The sequence below is a fragment of the Hemibagrus wyckioides genome, linkage group LG29 (assembly GCF_019097595.1).
Source record: "Hemibagrus wyckioides isolate EC202008001 linkage group LG29, SWU_Hwy_1.0, whole genome shotgun sequence".
Lineage (NCBI taxonomy): Eukaryota > Metazoa > Chordata > Actinopteri > Siluriformes > Bagridae > Hemibagrus > Hemibagrus wyckioides.
The window spans coordinates 9171524-9188862 of record NC_080738.1 but is presented as its reverse complement, the minus strand read 5'-3'; the positions used below and the strand labels follow the sequence as shown (position 1 = coordinate 9188862).

The following is a 17339-nucleotide window of genomic DNA, read 5'->3' as shown; positions in this document are numbered from 1 at the left end:
ATTAAAAGAAGACATTGCAAGAAAAGTCAAACAAACGTGCATTACTTGGGACACTGGAAAGTTATCTCTGATTGAACAACATGCTGTGCACACAGAAAAGTTGTGGAATGCTGAAAGACAAAAAGGGAAATAAAAAAGAACAGAAATGAAAGACAGACTCACTATGGTTCAATTATTTGAGGCTCAAGGAGATTTTTACAGGGGGAGGGGCCGTGGCAGAGGTAGAGGTTGAGGACGGGGCAAGCCTGGATTCCAGAGTGGATGTTTCCTGTGTGGAAAAACAGACCACTGGATATGAGACTGTCCGAAGAGACATTGCGGGGAAGAAGCAAACATCGAAGCATGAGGTTTGGTTGGGTCAGGGACGGGTGAGCAGCCAAGGAAGGGTAAGGTCTGATCTTTTTGTGCAATGCAATGAAGAAAAGCTTAAGCTAACCATTCCATTTCCACCTGTCACTAAACCAGTGTCTAGCAAAGTATCAGAGGTTGCTATTTCACCTATGAATGAAACTTATGCTAAATATCATGAACCGGAATTTAAGAAAATGCCCGTGATTACCTTACTTGTTGAGCAAATACTGATACAGTTTCTAGTTGACTTAGGAGCAGGGCATGACACGATTGTGTGAATTTTCTATTTCACCTAGAATGAGCAATCGCTCTCTGTGTACTACAGGAGCATTGGGGATGTCAGTAATTGAGACATTCTCTGTGCCCTTAAAATGTGTGATAGTAACTACACAGAAACAATTTGAATTCTCTTTTTTAATTTCTGAGTGTTGCCAAATAAATCTGTTGGGTTGAGATTTGATGTGCAAACTAAATTTAAATTTGATCAGCCCATCTCTAGGCCTTAGGATAGAATGGGGAGATAACTCCTGCTGTGTAAAATATGATAACAGACCCCTGCTCTATGTGTATGAATGGAAACTGAGTAATTCCTGTCTCACTGACGTCACACACTTTCTAGTAGAGAAAGCAAAAACTCTCACCTCCTTTTGTCACACAGACCACATGATACCGAAAGCGCTGCACTGTACTGCGCACATACAGACACAAACCACATGAGAGTTATGAGACAGAATGGTACAGGAAGTTAGATAAGCCAGACATATTGATATTGAAGCGTGTGATATGGAATGAACACAGAATGTGCTGTAGAGTTTTCAGTTTGAGCTGGTCATCCAAACCCATTCCAAATAAGTCATGGATCTCCACATCTCTCTCTAGCCAAATTCATCAATGACGAGTGGGAATCTTTGGGAGAATGGATGTTACAGGCTACTCAAAGTCATGACTGGAAACCAACTGTGCAGCCAGCTGTTCTTTACAGCCCAAAATTAAATGCATATAGCATAGCACTAAATTGGCTGGCTAGAGCTGAGAGAGGCATGGTGATCCTTCCTGATGACGGGATAGATCCCAACCCATGGTACAAAACCGATTTAGCCCTACCCAAATTGGAATCTTCAGATGTATGACTACGAAAAGTGCCCAAGGAATTGTGGGTGAGTTGAAAATATGATGTAGGTCTGATTGAAAATTGCCCTCCAGTGATCATTACACCAAAATCAGATTATAGGCCAAAGAGGGCTCAATATCCCCTAAAACCATAAGCTATAGCAGGAATAACACCGGTGTTTAATTCTCTATTAATATCTGGAGTTATTGTGCCATGTGAGACATCTCCTGTGCAAACACTACTCTTCCCAGTAAGGAAAATAAGAGCTGGATGAGTGGAGATTCGTACAAGATTTGAAAGTGGTCAATGATGCTGTGATCCAATGAGCACCTAATGTTCCCAACCCATACACTATCTTGTCCCAAATTCCAGTTGACAGTGCATGGTTTTCTGTTGTCGAAATAGCTAACGTATTCTTTATCGTACCAGTAGATCCAGATTGTCAATTTTGGTTTGCGTTTTCCTTCAATGGAAAAGCCTATACTTTCACATGCTTATGTCAGGGCTATTGTGAGTCACCTAGAATATATAATGAAGCATTAAAGAACAGTTTAGATACACTGCAGCTAACTGAGAAATCTGTGTTGCTTCAGTATGTAGATCACATTCTTTTGGCCACACCGACTAAAGAGTGGTGTGAAAAAGACACTATTAAATTGCTCTGTCACCTCACTAAAGAAGGACATATAGCAAGCCTGTCAAAACTGCAATTTGTAGTGAAGTTCCTAGGACATTTAATTTCTGCAGAAGGTAAAAGACTCGAGTCGCGTAGAGTGGAAGCAATACAGAAAATTCGGTTACTAAAAAACAGTTAATGTCATTCTTGGGTATGTGTTCATACTGTAGGATGTTCATACCCGATTATGCTGTGTTAGAGGCACCACTGAGCGCTATTGCTCATGGACAAGGCCTGCAAGCACACAGAAAAGTGACTTGGACTGAGACTGCAAAAGGTACATTTCAACGACTGAAACAGACATTGCAGACCACACCCACATTGGGCATTCATGACCCGATGAGAGCATTTACACAGACTGTGGATGAAAAAGGGGGGTGCATGACATCTGTTTTACTTCAAGCGCATGGGGGTAGGCTGAGACCAGTGGCTTACTTCTCGGCAAAGCTAGATCCGGTAGCAGCAGGACTTCCTATGTGTCTTAGAGCAGTGGCTACAACAGAAAAAGCTGTCAATGCCTCACGAGACATCGTAGGCTACAGCAAATTAGCATTGTTGGTACCACATGCAGTGTCACAACTGCTTTTAGAACAAAAGACAGCACACATGACGGCCGCTCGATGGTTCAGATATAACACTGTACTCTTAGAAATGCCGAATGTCACAGTAAAACTGTGCATAGCTCTTAACCCTGCCACTCTTCTTCCCACAGAGCAGGGTGGAGAGCCTCATGAATGTGTGAGTGTGATTAATGACGTTTGTAGTCCAAGACCTGATTTACAGGAGATACCGTGGATCAACCCTGATCTGGAACTATTTGTGGATGGATCAGCATCGAGGGGCTCAGAAACAGGTCAAAAATGCATAGGGTTTGCAGTAGTGACAGAATGAAATTCTACTTTCATGTAAACTTCTGTCTCATTACTCAGCACACGCGCGGAACTCACCACCCTCATAGAGGCCTGCAAATTGGCAGAGGGTAAGACTGTGAATATTTACACAGATAGCAGGTACGCCTTTGGCATCACGCATGATTTTGGAACATTATGGAAGCATAGGGGTTTTCTGACCTCCTCAGGCAAGCTTATTGCACACTATGACCTGATAGCTGACATCCTGGATGCAATCCTACTTCCGAAACCTATTGCAGTATGTAAATGTGAAGCACATACGCGTTGTAATGATCCTATTTCCACAGGTAACACCAAAGCTGATGCAGCGGCAAAAGCAGAAGCCAAACAACCTGAACAGAAACGAAATACAAATATCATGACTATATTGTCTGCTCCTACTCTAAATCTCACTGAATTACATGGTGTGGGTGATCCTGAGGAGAAACAACACTGGAGGCAGTTGGGATGTGTCCAAAAACAAGGTGTGAAAACCGTGTTTACCGAAGAAACTGTTTCTTTTTTATGCTAAATTGACACATGGTAAAGACCACGTGTCAAAAGGAGGGATGGTGATAGAAATAAGGAAACACTGGCATGTTATAGGCTTTACTAACTACTTCCAAAACCTTTGTGAACGCTGTGTCATATGTACAACAAACAATGTTGGAAGAGACATTCCGAATACTCGGAGCACACATCCACCACCACAAAGGCCATTTGAACACTTACAAATGGACTTTATTGAGTTAACACCTAGCGAGGTTAAGAAGTATTGTCGGGATATAGTAGATATGTTCTCTAAATGGGTAGAGGCTTTTCCTACATCTAAGCAGGATGCTAGTGCAGTAGCAAAAGCACTACTCACTGAAATTATTCCACGGTGGGGAATTCCTGAGAGAATTGGTAGTACCCCATAATGGTACCCCATTCGTGAATCAGGCATTACAGCAAGTCATTGAATACTTAGGATTCAACCTGAAACAGCACTGTGCCTATCACCCAGCTAGTAGTGGAGCAGTAGAAAGGGAGAATGGCATATTAAAAAATAAATTGGCAAAATGCTGCGCTGAGACAGGTTTGTCATGGGTCAAAGCCCTCCCAATAGTGTTGATGTACATGCGAGCACAAGCAAGACGGAGAGCTAACCTGAGTCCATTTGACATTCTTTTTGTCAGGCCAATAACCACAGGAGTGGGTTTTCCAGGAAGCCAGAGACACAGTATCGGCGAATGTGAAGATCAAATGTTGAACTATTGCATAAATTTGTCTTCTGTGTTATGTGATATTCACAGGCAGGTGAAGGACTCCCTTCCTAAACCACACACAGACACCCTCCACCACCTGAAGCCTGGCAAGTGGAGTGAAAGACTTCAGGAGAAAGAATTGGAAGGCCAAGTGTTGGCTGGGACCGTTCCAGATTCTGCTGACTACACCCACCGCTGTGAAGATAGCAGAGAGAGCAACGTGGATACACACCAGCCACTGTAAGCGGGTACCAGTGCCGGATCAGGAACTAGGGGGAGAGTAAAGATACACCTAAGATACTCTAACACCCGTACTTAGGAAGACAACCCTAATGGATAGTGTTCTAGACCCTCGGTGAGGTGGGACGAGTGCGTAAGGGCAGTGCCTGCACTCTGAGCACCAATATACGTCAAGAAAGGTGAAGGTTCACTTAAAGTTTGGTGTTGTTCATAGGAATCATCTGAGACACAAAAAGGTGAACCTCGAAAAGACATCACTCCTGTGCACACTGTTTGGACACCCCAAGTGGTGTAGCATGTGTAAACCCATTTCCTCAAGAGAAGACAAGAGTGCACCTCTACTGAAGTGAGAAAATCAAATAGTAGAGCAAAGATGAAAGGGTTGACATTATCCCTTACATTAGCACTATGGCTGTGCGTAAAATGGACCAAACCAGAGACTAACATAGAGCTAACAGAAGGAACTGTTATTATAATAAGGGAAATATATGGGAATGGGTTCATTATCTCTACAAATACCCATGTGGGTCAAAAGGGTGGCTCACAGTGGGGTGTAGTACCAGTACATCTTTGACGAGTCACCGTCCAGGAGGTTGCTCCTGGAGTAAGAACAGACCAACAGTTAAATTTATTTTAAACAGAGGCAAGTTCTGGTGTGCTACTGAGCAGATAGGCACTGACTCCTAAGAACACACGGTGGACATTGAAGTGATTAAACCAGCTGTGATAGATAGGGTAATAATTGTAGTCATACCAGTTCTGGCCCAGGCTAATTTGGAAGATGATCTCACCAAACAGATTTCCACCATTAAGGCCACTGATCTGCAGAAACGAACAGAACTCACTCTGACTAAGTGTGAAGACAATTACACCTGTGCTTTAGCCCTTATGCAACACGAAGAACTTCAAATCAATAAGTCATGCTGGCTTTGTCTTCAAGTTCATCAGATGTTCAAAACTGTTCCTATAACTACAGGCATGATAGAACAGGTGTTGACATCCTGCAAACTCCCGGCTAGTATCAGTAATGTAGTTATGATGGGGAAAAGCCTTCTGACTAGCGGGAATGTAAGTTTCAACAGAGCAAATTGCACTGAAAAGCAACCAAAGTATCCTACACACCTAGTGTTCAGAGTGACAAAAGAGCAGGCTGATACTTGTGTATGCAGAGACTCGGGAAAAACAAACATGGGCATGTCGTGGTGCAAGCTGAACGTGTATGTTCTGGACAACAACGAGTTTTCAGCAAAGCAAGGTACCTGCACCAACATGGAGCCGGCCAACTGCACAGCGAAGTTGCTTGGCGGGACCCAAGTGAATTTCACATGCTCTTTCACAAGACTCACTTCATCAGCTGCTGCAATATGGGTGTGTGGCAATACAGGATTCTACCGACTACCTATGAAGGGCTGGAGAGGTTGCTTCTACCCAGTGTTACTCACTACTGGAACATCAGTGTATATACCTGATTATGAGAACAATACTAGACAGAAGAGAGCAGCATAGTAGCATAGTCTGAAAACGCCTCGATCACCTGCTCCACTGCGCGGAAGTCTTCATCTCGGCCAAGGAACAGCGTAGTGTCGTCAGCATACGCCGACACCTTGGCCCTAACCCCGTTCGCGCCCGGGATATGAAGTCCCTGAAAATCCGGATCTCTTCTCAGCCTCTCCACCAGAGGCTCTAGGAACAGCACATAGAGCATCAGCGAGAGCGGGCACCCCTGCCTGACCCCCCCTTTCTGCTCGATCAGCTCGGAAAGATGTCTGTTAATGGTGACACGGCTCACTGCCCCGGCATAAAGCAGTCGCACCATGGCAGTGAAAACCAGACCAAAGCCCATTCGTTCCAAGAGCGCAAACAGAAACGTGTGCAACACACGATCGAAGGCCTTCTCCTGGTCCAAATTCAGCAAAGCCAGCGGTACCTGGCGTTGCGTCGCCCATGCCAAAGCATCTCTGACCAGCGCCAGGTTCATACCACACATCCGTCCGGGCACCCCACAAGTCTGGTCAGGGTGCACAACCGTGGCCATCACCCTTCCAAGGCGTAGGACCAGTAACTTGGCAACGATCTTATAATCTGCCATCAACAATGTGATCGGCTGTCACCCTTCTTATGTAGGAGGGCGATATGCCCGACTCTCGCTGACTGTGGAAGGAGCCCAGCCCCAAACGCATCCCTGTAAATGGCCACCAGATCTGGGCCCACAAGGGGCCAAAAGGTCCGGTACCACTCCACAGGGAGACCGTCCCCTCCAGGAGCCACGCCTGTTTTCAGAGAGAGCATAGCACTCTCCACCTCCTCTAGAGACACCTGCTCTTCCAACTCCACTACGCTTTCCTCAGGCAGTCTATCTGCCACAGAGTCCAGAAACCCGGCTGTCAGTTCACCGCTCAATCCCCTTTGTTGGATGAGGTCGCAGTAGAAGGCACTAGCGCAGCCCAACATGTCCTCGGGCACAGTCAGTACCCAGGTACCATCACTCAAACCCTCTATATAAGACCCTCTCTGCCGGCTTCTGACACTATTTGGCAAATTCCCCGGAGAGTGGACCAGGCCACACGGAGCAGCCGGGTCCGTCTTCAACCTAACGAGGAACCTGCGCTTCCCGTTCCAGACACCGAAGCACCCTCGCAGCTTCTCCCCTGCTGAGACAGAAGAGCAGTACTGTGCCAGGAAAGCGCTGATGACCTTGTCTGCCACGAAGGGGTTGTAAACATGCACAGTGATGGGGACCTCATCCATGGCGAACAACGGGACCAGCCGAAGACCACGAAGCACCTCCTCCTCCCTGAGCTGTGAGCACCGGTCGAAAAAGGCAGAGCAGTCAGATAAGGCAGCGAAAGTGATGTCCAGGAACCCAGAGGAACAAAAATCCTGCAGGCAAAGGACCTGGGAGGGAGCCAATCCGCTAAAATCCCTGAGCAGCTGGAGCAAAACCCAACCCCAGCAAAATCGCGTCTTCACGTCCTCCGCAGCATCTCTGCAGAGCTCCACCCGAACAGAATGACGAAGCCGCACCACTCGGGCCGGCTGACGTTCAGCTCCTCTCTCCATGGTTATACTTAAGCTTAGCCAAAAGGCCGAGAACCAATAAACCTTTATCTCTTCTGCTTAACGGATAGACTCAAGCCACACCTATAGGGGTTGGACAATGAAACTGAATCACTGGCCAATTTAGTGTTGCAGGTTTCATGGCTAAATTTGACCAGCCTGGTGGCCAATCTTCATTGATTGCACATTCCACCAGTAAGAGCAGAGTGTGAAGGTTTAATTAGCAGAGTAATAGCACAGTTTTGCTTAAAATATTGCAATGCACACAACATTATGGGTGACATATCAGAGTTCAAAAGAGGACAAATTTTTGGTGCATGTCTCACTTGCGCATCTGTGACTAAGACAGCAAGTCTTTGTGATGTATCAAGAGCCATGGTATCCAGGGTAATGTCAGCATACCACCAAGAAGGACGAACCACATCCAACGGGAGTAACTGTGGATGCAAGAGGAAGCTGTCTGAAAGGGATGTCCGGGTGCTAACCCGGATTGTATCCAAAAAACATAAAACCACAGCTGCCCAACTCACTGCAGAATTAAATGTGCACCTCAACTCTCCTGTTTCCACCAAAACTGTCCGTCGGGAGCTCCACAGGGTCAATGTGCATGGCCGGGCTGCTATAGCCAAACCTTTGGTCACTCATGCCAATGCCAAACGTCGGTTTCAATGGTGCCAGCAGCGAAAATCTTGGGCTGTGGACAATGTGACACATGTATCGTTCTCTGATGAGTCCACCTTCACTGTCGTTCCCACATCCGGGAGAGTTGCGGTGTGGAGAAGCCCCAAAGAACCGTACCACCCAGACTGTTGCATGCCCAGAGGGATGCATGGGGGTGGATCAGTGATGGTTTGGGCTGCAATATCATGGCATTCCCTAGGCCCAATACTTGTGCTAGATGGGCGCGTCACTGCCAAGGACTACCGAACCATTCTGGAGGACCATGTGCACCCAATGGTTCAAACATTGTATCCTGAAGGCGGTGTCATGTATCAGGATGATAATGCACCAATACACACAGCAAGACTGGTGACAGAGTGGTTTGATGAACATGAAAGTGATGTTGAACATCTCCCATGACCTGCACAGTCACCAGATCTAAATATTATTGAGCCACTTTGGGGTGTTTTGGAGGAGCGAGTCAGGAAACGTTTTCCTCCACCAGCATCACGTAGTGACCTGGCAACTATTCTGCAAGAAGAACAGCTCAAAATCCCTCTGGCCACTGTGCAGGACTTGTATCTGTCATTCCCAAGATGAATTGATGCTGTATTGGCCGCAAAAGGAGGCCCTACACCATACTAATGAATTATTGTGGTCTAAAACCAGGCGTTTCAGTTTCATTGTCCAACCCCTGTATAAAGGCATGCATAAAGTCACATAACCAAATAAGACCCAACTCCTGGAAATTACCCACTTAACATTGAAACATACACAGCTTTGCCAGAGCAAAACTCATAAAAATACATCAAGCTCATTGATGTTCCTCTCCACAGAAATTTTGTCCTCTTCAACAAAAAGCAAAAGATTTATACATGACTTAATAAAAACCAGAGCCATAAAGAAAAACGAAAGCTGATTAGCACCAGGAAACCCTTGTCGGAGAAAGACAATGCTCGATGAGGGTAAGGCCCGCCCTTTGGGTTGGTTGAGTGGAGAAAGGGTGGGGAAAGGCTGACGAGCAACAACTGACAGTGGTGAGCAGAAGGAGGCGAAGGTAGGCTAGGGAACAGGTTGGGTTGAATGCAGAAATAATTTGATGAGTAAGTAAGTAAGTAAGTAAGTAAGTCAGTAAATGAGTAAGTTAATAATTTTTTGTCCTTTATTTTACATCAGAAAACAGTGCACCAAGCCTGGACGTACTGCAATACCAGGCCGATCCACGGAGCGGACGTAGCCCCTTATCCGGCTCCCAGCTCTGAAAATCTGTTTAATATAGAGGACGTGTGAGATATTACACTAAGAAGAACAGATTGTTTTTTTCCAATCCAAATCCTACCCATATCCATACCTAACCATTCACATTCTCAAGGCCAGACTAAGGCCAAAAATCCAGACCAGTGAAGACAATAGATCCTAGCTAAAAAGCCTGAGAAGCGATCCTACACAAACCCCATTCCATCTATTCTCCTTCTCAAACCCAGTCAAAGCCCAAAACCAGACTAGAAAACACTTGATCTTAGCCAAAAGGCCAAGAAGCAATAAACATTTATCTCCTCTGCTTAATGGACAGCCTCAGGCCACACCTATACAAGATGCATAAAACCATATAAGCAAATAAGACCCAACTCCTGGAAACTACCCCTTTAAGATTGAAGCATACACAGCTTTGCCAAAGCAAAGCTCATAAAAATACATCAAACTCATTGATGTTCCTCTCCACAGAACTCTTTAGTAAAATACAAATGATTTATAAGTGACTTAAGAGAAACCAGAGCTATAAAAAAAAAAAAAATGAGCAAGCAGCACCTGGAAACCCTTATCGGGGAAACACAATGCTCGATGAGGGTAAGGCCGGCCCCTTTTTTTTTCTTTTTTTTTTTTTTAATATCCTTTCCGTCACACTCGTCTTCTCAAAGCCAGACTAAGAAGTGCAATGTGAATACAGTCACAGCCCAAAGCCAGACCAGAGAACACTTGATCTTAGCCAAAAGGCCAAGAAGAAATAAACTTTTATGTCTTCTGCTTAACGGACAGCCCCAGGCCACACCTATACAGGCATGCATGAAGTCACATAACCAAATAAGACCCAAGTACTGGAAACTACCCATTTAACATTGAAGCATACACAGCTTTGCCAGAGCAAAGCTCACAAAAATACACGTAGGATTGCTTCTCGCTTCTCTATTTTAAACAGATTTTTAGAGCTGGGAGGCGGAAAAGGGACTTGCTCGTGGATCGGCCTGGTATTGCAGTACTTCCAGGCTTGATGCAACATTTACTGATGTAAAATGAAGGAAAATCAATTACTGACTTACTGACTGACTTACTAAATTATGTCTGCATTCAACCCGCCCTGTTCCCTAGCCTATCTTGACCTCCTTCTGCTCACCACTGTCAGTTGTTGCTTGTCAACCTTTCCCCACACTTTCTCCACTCATCCAACCCAAGGGGCCGGCCTTACCCTCATCGAGCATTGTGTTTCTCTGACAAGGGTTTCCTGGTGCTGCTTGGTTTTTTTTTCTTCACAGCGCTGGTTTCTCTTAAGTCATGTGTAAATCTTTTGCCTTTTATTGAAGATTTCTGTGGAGAGGAACATCAATGAGCTTGATGTATTTTTCTGTGCTTAGCTCTGACAAAGCTGTGTATGCTTCAATGTTAAATGGGTATTTTCCAGGAGTTGGGTTTTATTTGCTTATATGATTTTATGCATGCCTATGTAGGTGGGGCCTGAGGCTATCTGTTAAACAGAAAAGATAACAGTTTATTGCTCCTCTGCCTTTTGGTGTTCTCTGTTCTGATTTTGGGCTGTGACTGTATTCACATTGCACTTCGTAGTCTGGCTTTGAGAAGGCGAGTGTGACGGAAAGGATATAAAAAAAATAAAAGGGGCCGTCCTTACCCTCATCGAGCATTGTGTTTCTCCGACAAGGGTTTCCTGGTGCTGCTTGTCTTGAGGGTTTTTTTTGTTGTTTTTTTTTAAGTTTTGGTTTCTCTTAAGTCACGCATTAACCTTTTGCCTTTTAGTAAAGTTTTCTGTGGAAAGGAACGTCAATGAGTTACAAGCTGTGTATGCTTCAATGTTAAATGGGTATTTTCCAGGAGTTGGGTCTTATTTGCTTATGTGACTTTATGCATGCATGTATAGATGTGGCCTGAGGGTGTCCGTTAAGCAGAGGAGACAAAAGTTTATTGCGTCTTGGCATTTTGGTTAAGATCAAGTGTTCTCTGGTCTGGTTTTGGGCTTTGACTGGGTTTGAGAAGGAGAATGGACATCATTTTTCATCGAACTGGCTCGTTTCCTGCCTCGGCGCAGTGTGCTCTCTGCATTGTGCTTCTCTGGCGCTGAAAATGCGATTCCGCAAGTCTCAGCGCTCTACGAGCAAGGGAAAGCGGTTTTTCAGACAAACGCATGTGTGCAGCTGAATGGGGCAGTTTTCTTTGACTTTTTTCACGTTTGGGGTCGACTATGATATGAAACGTGATTGTTTACTTTAAAATGCCAAAATTCATAAGAAACAATGGAAAGTCATAAAAAATATGAATTTTGATATGACATGATTTTTTTCATCAAAGTGCAAAAATTCATAAGAAACATGGAAAAAGTGATACTCCATGAAAATTCACTTAACAAAGTCAACTTTCAAGATTTTTCATCGAACTGGCTCGTTTCCTGCCTCGCCGCAGTGTGCTCTCTGCATTGTGCTTCTCTGGCGCTGAAAATGCGATTCCGCAAGTCTCAGCGCTCTACGAGCAAGGGAAAGCGGTTTTTCAGTCAAACGAATGTGTGCAGCTGAATGGGGCAGTTTTCTTTGACTTTTTTCACATGTTTGGGGTCGACTATGATCATATGATCTTTATATATATAATGATTATATATAAAATAAATATATCCCGGAGCCTGGCTCCCATGAGTTACAGCATGTCGGTTGAGGTATAATGAAATGACTATAAATAGTGATAGCTCAGTTGTGAGCTGTGTAATAGTTAATTGAGTTTTTGAGAAGGATGCAATGGACCCCATGAGCAAGTGAGCCGACCTGGAGATGCTACAATATTTTGGTGTGATTTATACACATGGGTTTGTGCATTCTGACTTTTGGAGGCTTTATTATGTCCATTTTATAATCAAACATGAAAAGATTTTAAAGGTCATCTGTCTTGTTCTGATCGTGTTAAATAGACTACATTGCCAAAAGTTTTGGGACATCTGCCTTTACATAGACATGAATTTTAATGACATCCCATTCTTAATCCATAGGTTTTAATATGGAGTAGGCCTGCCCTTTGCAGCTGTAACAGCTTCAACTCTTCTAGGAAGGCTTTCCACAAGGTTTAGGAGTGTGATTATTGGAATGTTTGACCATTCCACTAGAAGCGCATTTGTGAGGTCAGGCACTGATGTTGGATGAGAAAGTATGGCTCATAGTTTCTGCTCTAATTCATCCCAAAGGTGTTCTGTCGGGTTGAGGTCAGGACTCTTTGCAGGCCAGTCAAGTTCCTCCACACCAAACTCACTCATCCATGTCCTTATGGACCTTGCTTTGTGCACTGGTGTACAGTCATGTTGGAACAGGAAGGGGTCATCCCCAAACTGTTCCCACAAAGTTGGGAGCATGAATTTGTTGAGAATGTCTTAACGACACATTCTTTCACAAATGTTTGGAGAAGCAGTCTGCATGCCTAGGTGCTTGATTTTAAACACCTGTGGCCATGGAAGTGATTAGAATACCCGAATTCAACGATTTGGAGGGGTGTCCCAAAACATTTGGAAATACAGTGTATAAACACAACTAGACTGAAATATACCAGTATGATATGCAACTAATTGTAAAACATGAATTAGCTAAGGAAACCAGTAGATATCAGTTTATACCAGGCTCAGCAGTATCACTCTCAGTTATGATCAGTTAATTAAATAAAAAATTCATTAGGCAAGAGGAATTTAGGGAGAAACTTGTTAATTAACTGATGAGAAACTGAACAACTGTGTTTACTCTAGTGATCCACTGTGGGCCAGCAGAGCCAGCATCCAAGCACACCTCCTTTAATGCATCAGTTGCATTTCTGGGTTTAAAATGTGAGTTAAAGCAGGAAAATCACCAAACTGGATGCTGGCCTTTCAGGACTGGAGTTTGTACCTACGGATTAGTTTATAATCAGGGTCCATCTGCTGTGTGACAGACATACAAATGTGTTTTAAATGTGGGGTTGGTTGTCTGTATTGAACCAGGGCAAGCAGACACACAGTAAGGAGTGTGAGTGTGAGAGAGTGTGTATGCATGAGAGAGTGACACAGAGAGCAGTATGTCATCCTTTGCTTATACTGTATCTGCATGTAGACATACAGTAGGGTCCTTTCCTTCCCTCCCCACGCACAGTCCCTGCTCCTCCTTTCAGCAGCTACAGACAACCAGATCACAATCCTACTACATCACGAACAAACCAGCACAGCTGCACACACATACACACACACACACACACACATTTTTAATTATAAAATTAAACTACCTTTGTTGTGGGACTGTTGAAGTCCTTTTAAGTCTTTTATTCTCACATTCTTACATCTTACATTCTCTGATGTCTGACAGCTGGGTCTAAGTTCAGGGTAGCTTGGAGTTGCTTCGTTCTCTTCATTCATAGTAAGTCATTTTGCATAAAAGCAACCAGCAAATCTACTAGTGAATGCTGCTAGACAAATGACAGTGATCTGAAACACACCAGCAAGTCCACCTCTGAATGGCTAAAAAAAAATAATGTTTTGGAGTTAGCTACCTAGTCAAAGTCCAGACTTAAATCCGATTGAGATTCTGTGGCATCACTTTAAACAGACCGTTCATGCTAGAAACCCTCCAGTGTGGCTGAATTAAAACAATTTAAAACAATTCTGCAAAGAAGAGTGAAGCAAATTTCCTCCAGAGTGATGTGAAAGACTCATTGCCAGTTATTGCTTATGCTTGATTGCAGTTGTTCGTGCCGAAGGGGCCACAAACAGGTTATTAGGTTTTGGGGGCAATTACTTTTTCACATAGGGCCAGGCAGGTTTGGACAGTTTTTTACCCCTTAATAAATGATATCATAATTTAAAAACTGCATTTTGTATTTACTCGCATAATTATCTTTGTATAATAAATCTGAACCATTTAAGTGAAAAAAAACTTTTATTTTTACACTGTATATATATATATATATATATATATATATATATATATATATATATAGAATAATATCAAATAAGAAATAAAGCTCAGATATTTAGATATAGACGGCCATGTTTTTTTTTTTTAGAGTGGGGGGGGGATCACTGCGCATGGGCACTGCGCAGCGTCACAGAACTCTTTGCGTAATGTTTGTGTTTAAACTGTGTTTCCTTTTAAACACTAAGGTGTTGTGGTTGTGAAGCAAGACTTGGATTATCCTTTGTGATTTTTCTACACTCCTGATTTCTTCTTACTCCGCGACTGGACCTGACTCTTACACCGACTCTACAGCAGTGATGATGAACTTCGGAGGAGGAGCCGCGCTTCAGCAGCACCAGGATGTGGAGCCCGAGCCCGAGCCCGGATGGAGCGGACTGGACGACCCCTGGAACGGTCAGTTACTGACTTTTCTCTCTTTGTCTTAAGTATAAAGTCTTTTAAACACCGCGGTATTATAAAAAAGAACCGCAGTCGGGAATATCGTTTTATTTGGTTAGATGATTTGGAGAAAATCTGTTCGGCTAATCGATATTTTGCTAATCGCTTTACGGACACAATCATTATGCTAAAGCTAGCGGACAAAGCGGCAGACTCCAGTGAAACGAGCAGGGAAGAAATCAACAGTGTTAATGTTTTCAGATATGTTAAAATCAGCTTTTTATAAAAGTCGGAATGTTTATTTAACGCTTATTAAAGTTTACTAAGACAAGACGAGGAGTGTTAGCAAAGATTAGCTAGACGGCTAGTTAGCATGTAGCTAAGCAATTGTTTTTCAGTGTTCCTAGTTTTTTTTAAAGAGTGAATAAAACAAGTTAAAATGTTACAGTAACATGATCTATTTTATTATTTGAACGATTTTTCATTGTCCGTGTTTGTGGAGTTGTTAAAGCGGAGAGAGGAAGGTGCTGTGAGGAAAGGCAGCTAGCTGAACAAAACCAATCGCTAGAAATAAATGGAGCTAGTGTGGCAAGGTAGAGTGCAGCTTAGGGAAAAATATCAAGCTGTTTGTTTCACTTCTGTTCAGCAAGGATTTGTTTATAGCTGTAATGAATAAAATAGTTAGGAGTAGTGTCATTTACGATAAAGGCAAAATTTTGAGAAGAGACACAAATGGACTCAAAGGGGATGTAAAGCATTGGAGTAAGGAACTGATAAAGAAACACACTGTCATAGAAATGTAGTTTAATCTGCATTGTTCTTGGGAAGATACTTTTGAGCATCGAGAAGTGACCAGTGTGAGTAACGGTGAAGCCGTGATAGCGTAAGTAACTCCTGTAAATGCAGAATATAAATACTGAGTTTTTCTGCACTGTTATAGGAGGATTACAGTAATATAACTTGTGTAAATATGTCTTGTTTTGATAGGGAGGTTTTCCTGCTTTACAAAATATACACAGTGCTGTTAAAAAGGGGTTTCTGCTTCTTTTTATGAGATGTTTTTCAATGTGCCGCATTGTCTGTTTTTCTTCTTTGACACAGGGACACAGAGGGAGACGTTTGTGTTTCCGCAGGATGAGGACGATGACAACTGGCCTGTGCTATGCCTCTCTCCTGTTTGGATGCCAACACCTGTGGGGAGCCCATCCCCACCTATGAGAGGCCTCTCTCCTTTATGTACCCCACCACCTGTGAGGAGCCCATCCCCACCTAGGAGAGGCCTCTCTCCTTTATGTACCCCACCACCTGTGAGGAGCCCATCCCCACCTAGGAGAGGCCTCTCTCCTTTATGTACCCCACCACCTGTGAGGAGCCCATCCCCACCTAGGAGAGGCCTCTCTCCTTTATGTACCCCACCACCTGTGAGGAGCCCATCCCCACCTAGGAGAGGCCTCTCTCCTTTATGTACCCCACCACCTGTGAGGAGCCCATCCCCACCTAGGAGAGGCCTCTCCCCTTTATGCACCCCACCACCTGTGAGGAGCCAATCCCCACCTATGAGAGGTCTCTCTCCTTTATGGACCCCACCACTCGTGAGGATCCCATCCCCACCTATGAGAGGTCTCTCTCCTTTATGGACCCAACCACTTGTGAGGATCCCATCCCCACCTTTGAGAGGTCTCTCCCCTTTATTGACCCCACCACCTGTGAGGAGCCCATCCCCACCTATGAGAGGCCTCTCTCCCGTATTGATCCCACCACCTGTGGAGAGCCTCTCTTCTGTATGGATCCCACCACCTGTATGGATCCCACCACCTGTGGGGAGCCCATCCACACATATTAGAGGCCTCTCTCCTGTATGGATCCGACCACCTGTATGGATCCCACCACCTGTGGGGAGCCCATCCACACATATTAGAGGCCTCTCTCCTGTATGGACCCCACCACCTGCTATGAGCACATCCGCACCTATGAGAGGCCTCTCTCCTGTATGTATCCCACCACCTGTGGGGAGCCGCTCTCCTGTATGGTTCCCAGCACCTGTATGGATCCCACCACCTGTGGAGAGCCCATCCCCACCTATGAGAGGCCTCCCTCCAGTTTGGATCCCACCACCTGTCCCACGCCAGGGCATAAGGAGGAGGAGGGACGAAGAGGATGGCAGTCAAGAAGCCCCTCCGAGTAGACGGCAGCATGTGGATCAGGATGGGTAGCTGGATTTCATCAGGAGGATCGTCCATCACCTCTTATCCATGATGTATAGTAAGTATGTATGGTAAGTATGTGTGGTAAGTATTTCACCCCTAGGTTTCAGCATTAGTCTTTTTTAATAAATATGTAATCCTTTTAAACACGTGGGGTGGTGAGAATCCGCTTGATACCTTCTCATCTGTTGGGTTGGAAAAAAAATAAAAAAAATTTTGGGAACAGGTTACATAGTTAGCTCCAAAATGTTTCATTAGACCCAAGAGCCCAGTGTTCATGCTCAGGCCTCTTCTGTAGTTTTTTAAGAACAGCTCTTACGAGCTC

At 44.3% G+C, this 17339-nt stretch overlaps 2 non-coding genes and 1 pseudogene across 2 annotated transcripts; 1 reads left to right on the top strand and 2 right to left on the bottom strand.

Annotated features, from left to right (window-relative positions):
- Window positions 1-9409: 9409 nt before the first annotated feature.
- On the bottom strand, window positions 9410-9571 carry LOC131349528 (U2 spliceosomal RNA; annotated as a pseudogene).
- A 326-nt stretch (window positions 9572-9897) lies between these two features.
- Window positions 9898-10012, bottom strand: LOC131349539 (U5 spliceosomal RNA). Its single transcript, XR_009204088.1, has one exon. It is a non-coding gene; the product is annotated as a U5 spliceosomal RNA (small nuclear RNA).
- A 748-nt stretch (window positions 10013-10760) lies between these two features.
- Window positions 10761-10875, top strand: LOC131349535 (U5 spliceosomal RNA). The gene has a single exon (XR_009204085.1). It is a non-coding gene; the product is annotated as a U5 spliceosomal RNA (small nuclear RNA).
- The last annotated feature ends 6464 nt before the right edge of the window (window positions 10876-17339 follow it).